This window comes from Brassica napus, chromosome C6 (assembly GCF_020379485.1).
Source record: "Brassica napus cultivar Da-Ae chromosome C6, Da-Ae, whole genome shotgun sequence".
NCBI classification, from domain to species: domain Eukaryota; kingdom Viridiplantae; phylum Streptophyta; class Magnoliopsida; order Brassicales; family Brassicaceae; genus Brassica; species Brassica napus.
In genome coordinates, this window is record NC_063449.1 from 6,836,420 (window position 1) to 6,842,184 (window position 5,765).

Below are 5,765 nucleotides of genomic sequence, written 5' to 3' on the forward strand. Positions count from 1 at the left end.
TACTTAAATACTTCAATAATATGCATGCTCTTTAAAATAAAATTTATTTATTAAAGAACCCTAATGACAAGATCTCTCTTTTGTTACAAAGACAACAATAACCATAAAATCATTTACCTTTTGGGTCATACACACAAATTAAGTGAGGTACCAAAAATAATTTAATAAATAATCACGAAAATATACACAGAATAATATATTTATTAAAGAATGAAAAAATTAGTTAAAATATTGGAAACATATGAAGTAGAGGGTGGGCACTTTACCCGATATTCGAGTGGCACTCGAACCCGATCCGAAAAACCCGAACCGAAATCTGAACCAAAGTAGCCGAATATCCGAACGGGTATTGAATTAGGAGAGATTGGATATCCAAATCCGAACGGGTAATATCCGAACCCGAATGGATATCTGAAATAACCGAACATATGTATAATTAACCTTATATTTCTAGTTTACATCTCTCATTTTATATAGAATATTTATATTGATACTACACATATTTTAAGTTCATATGATATACATACAATTACGGAGAAAATGATTTGCTACTCACTTAAAATGCATGTCAACCTTTTTATTTCAAGAATTAACAAAAACTTACATCAAAATTTTAAAAACAATAACCAAATTAATGTCTTTTTAGTTTCAAAATGTTACGTCGAAATCTATTAACCATTCAATCTATTAAAAATAAAAATAAAAAAATAGTTAAATGAAAGCTATATTTTTAAATACAAGAAATTTGAGAAATGAAAATTTAATTTTGTTTTTTCAAAATCTAAATATCTGAACCCGATCCGAAATAACCGAACCCAAACTAAAAATATCTGAACCTGACCCGAAGTACAGAAATACCCGAACGGGTTCTACATCTCTATACCCCAATACCCAAAAATCCGAAATACCCGATCCGAACCCGAACGGATACCCGAACGCTCACCCCTACAAGACCCGTTCGAGTATTTTTACGTTTCGGATCGGATAACGGATCGGGTTTTACAGTTCGGGTTCGGTTCGGATTTCGGGTTCCGGATTTTATGCCCAGGCCTATATGAAGGCATGATAAAGTTCCGAGAGAAGTTCTTGTTCCAGTTGAGACAATACCAGAAAGAAAAAGAATTTATTATGTTTTTAATGTCAAAATTAGTTTATTGTGATCATCTACAATGGGGGTGTTAACTAAAAGATTCAACAGTTAAATCACCACAATAAAGGTGTTGAAAAATAAAATTTGATGTTGTGAATTATTTGGTGTTGAATAAATTCGACATATTGAATAAAAAAAGTAGGGACCACCGACGACACATGACACTTTCTAAGAATTTTTGATATTTTCATTTTCTATTAATTATTTAAAACCAAATATCTCACTATAAATTAAATAATTTATTTTAATTTTTATACGAAAATTTATCATTTTAAGTGCTCTATATATAAAGATTAGGTATATTTAATTTGGATATAGAAAAAATGATTATTAATTAGTAAAATAAGTTGTTGAATTATATTAAACAAAACTATTGTATGGTGTAGTGTGTGTTGAATGATGAGCTGGAAGAAAAAGAAGATGATGAAGAGTGTTAAAAGATGAGATGGAGGATGTTGAATCTTGAAACCATTGTGGATAGTCTAAAATTGGGTAGTTAATTTTTTTATTCAACAGTTTAAACTATTATAAGAGATAGTTTGATTTTTAAAATGCATATGTGGATTGAATAGAGTTGAAAACATTCAACTAGATTAATTAAATAACTTATTTTTATTTCAACTAGACTTATTTTTGGGACCATCGGTGACAAATGACACTTTCTAAATATTTCTTATTTTTATTTCCTCCTAATTACTTAAAATCAATAGACTCATTATTAATTAAATGACCTATTTTTATTTCATATATAAATTTTTATTATTTTGAATTCTCTATAAACAGATACTAAGTTTATTTATTTTGAATATAAAAATAATTATTAATTAGTAAAATAAGATGTTGAATTTTATTAAACAAAACAATTGTATTGTTTAAATTTGAATATATGTCGAATGATGATGTGAAAAAAAAAGATGATGTGAAATGTTAAAAGATGAAAAGATGGTGTTGAATGTTATAACTAATGTATATAGTCTAAGTAATTATTCATTAATCCACAAATTCAAACAAGTTGAGTCAAAAAATCCATAAATGGGAATGGTTGCTTTAGAAAGCTTCCATCTATTCTATTAAAATAGAAGTTACAACAACATTTCATCTGTGATTTTTTTTAAAAAATTTATTATCCCTTAGAAAATTACTTAAATGAATTTTTGTATACATACTTAAATTATTTTAAATATCCTAAATAAATCAAATAGATATTCTCATATTTTCTCTGAATTACATCTGAATAAAATCTTTTCATATCTGTCTACTTACAATATAAATATATATTTCATCTCTTTCTTATTAGTAGAGAAACAATTTGAAACACTAACATTTATTTTGCACGTTATTTACAGCCATGTCATGCCGACCTCAGGCCTCCACGATTATCCTCACCCTAAATAATTAACTACTCTTTCTTAACTAGACTAATTACATAAAATTCCACTCACAAATATGGACCAACATATTAACCAAAAAAATTAGACAAGTTGCATACACAAATACGATTAGACCAATACGTTATGTAAAAGTGTAGAACTTATTTTACTGATAGAAATTTTTTATTTGCCCATATATACATATGAGGACACCAACATTTATTTTCGAATGATTGCAATTAGTGTACAAGTATTTTCTTGGACCAACTCTTCATATATTTTCTTGAACGACCTACAAGAGATCAATCCGATTCCGGTTACATAGCAAAGATTGTGTTTCATCTGTATGTGTAAACCTTTCCTCACTACTTGTCTTAAAAAATGTAAATATTTTAAGTTTTAAGAGATTATCATTGAAACCTAGAAATATTGCAAACAATTTATGGCACATAAGTAGACATTCTAGTGAACAACAAACAAAAATTGACTATTACAGTGAACAACAAACAAACACTGACAATTACACTGAGTTCTTTCTAATTTTGTTCCAAACCTAATCTTTTCACCATCTCTCCCACCGTACAAAACATTTCTCCTATAAGTGTGAGGGAACTTGTGGAAGACGAGCTCACAGAAGCAGAGGATGAAGCACATGAACTCGCACCCTCGTTCTGGACACCCTCGTTCAGGACTCAATCCTCCTCATTACTCATAATGTGCAAGGGTCTATGCCAGCATCTGAAGTAATTGCACTTGGAACAACTATAAAAAAGTTTGCCAGGATTTTTCGTTGTCTTACTAAGCTGCATGCATGTCGGTATGTTACAGTTCAGACACATGAATTCCAAAAAATAAATATCATCTTCCCCAGACCACACGACATCTCGGCATTTATTATGTTTGCACTGTAAAAGCAACCAGTCATTCTTGATTTCGAAAGAGGGTTGACACCATAACGACACATCTCATGGTTAAATGAAAGTTCGCCGGGTGGGTGGATATGTAGACATTCTCCTGTAAGATATTTAAGCATTTGTAAGGCAATAGTTGTATACTCGTAGAAACAACCATTTTATACTGACTTCACAACTTCACCAAAAGCCAACACCTAAAGCTAAACAGCCAGCATTGCAGCATGTCATGAATCATAAGGCTCGGCCACATAAGTTCACAAAACAAACAACTACTCATATTACAAATTACACAACACACCCAAGTAAACAAAACTACGACTTTTGCAACTCTGAAACCACAGTCTCTACTCAAACCATTGTTCATTGTGCAAGGAACAAAACTAAAAAAGTACATAAGGCATAGAAAGATGATATTATCATTACGACTATGAATCAACAAAGATATACATTTTGGGTTAGTGCTTTTGAATCAACAAAATGAGTCACACTGAACCAGCAGCAGAAGTCCTTGTCGGGTAGAACATTTTGGCTTAATTTCTATCAGAATATCAGATTTTAGCCAAGACTTACCCGGAAAATTTCCAGCATAAGAAAAAAAAAAGACTTCTAAAATTATGATCTAAATGTCTCATACCTCTTTCGAGTTTCTTCTTTCATTCCTATCAAGTGCAAGTAGTTTACAATCTTCCGAACAGAATCATGTAATGAAATTTGAAAGAGACAAAATCATGTAAAGAGACAGAACCAAATATTCATAAAATTCAAAAGCCTAGCTACGCAGACTGGTAATTCAGACCCAAATTGTTAAATTGATCGAGTCAAATTAGAGAATGAAACATGAGAAGAACCCAAATAAATTTGATTTCACTTTTAAAATGATGGCGAAACCTAAAGTGCCGCCCTTCGATCTCGATGAAAAACAAAAAATCGATTTGAGAAGGAAATGACTGAGGGTTTAGGGTTATAAAAATTTAAAGGCTTGAGCTTAATCAACAATTGAATCACCCAAATGAAGGTGTTAAAAAAATGAAATTTGATGATGTGAATTATTTGGTGTTGAATAAATTCGACATATTGAATAAAAAGAAAGTAGGGACCACCGACGACACATGACACTTTCTAAGCATTTTTGATATTTTCATTTTCTATTAATTATTTAAAACCAAATATCTCACTATAAATTAAATAATTTATATTAATTTCTTATGCACAAATTTATCATTTTAAGTTATATATATATAAAGATTAGGTTTATTTAATTTGGATATAGAAAAAATGATTATTAATTTGTAAAATAAGTTGTTGAATTATATTGAAAAAACTATTGTATGGTGTAAAAATTAAGTGTGTGTTGAATGATGAGGTGAAAGGAAAGGAAGATGATGAAGAGTGTTAAAAGATGAGATGGAGGGTGTTGAATCTTGAAACCATTGTGGATAGTCTAAAATGTGGTAATTAAATTTTTTTTATTCAACAGTTTAAACCATTAAAAGAGATAGTTTGATTTTTAAAATGCGTACGTGGATTAAATGGAGTTGAAATCATTCAACTAATTGAATATCCCAAAATGTGGGACTATTGGTGATAGATGAAACTTTCTAAATATTTCTTATTTTTTATATCCTCCTAATTACTTAAAATCAATAGACTCATTATTAATTAAATGACTTATTTTTGTTTCATATATAAATTTTTATTTTTTTGAATTCTCTATAAACAAATACTATGTTTATTTATATTGAATATAAAAATAATTTTTAATTAGTAAAATAGGATGTTGAATTTTATTAAAGAAAACAATTGTATTGTTTAAAGTTTAATACATGTCAAATGATGACGTGGAAAAAGAGAAGATGATGTGAAATGTTAAAAGATGAAAAGATTTTTTTGAATGTTATAACTATTGTATATAGTCTAAGTAGAGATTATTGGTTGTTGTATTTTAATGGATTTGAAAATCCGAACTAAATCTAGTGTTATTGGTTCTGTGATTTTCAAATCTGTATTAAAATCATGTGTTATTGGTTTAATGATTCATAAATTCTATATCAAATCAAGTGTTATTCAATCGTATGGATTTACTAATATATTTGATTTTATAATGGATTTGAATAGATTTGTTTGGATTTTTTAGTTAAAAATACAAAGACTCAAATCCGAGGAAAAACATCTGGATTTGCATATTTTACTTGGATTTATAAATACTATATGGATTTCTAAATCAATCAAAATATATAAACCAATAACACTTCCTAAGTACTCATTCATTAATCCATAACTTCAAACAAGTTGAGTAAAAAAATCCACGAATGGGAATGGTTGCTTTAGAAA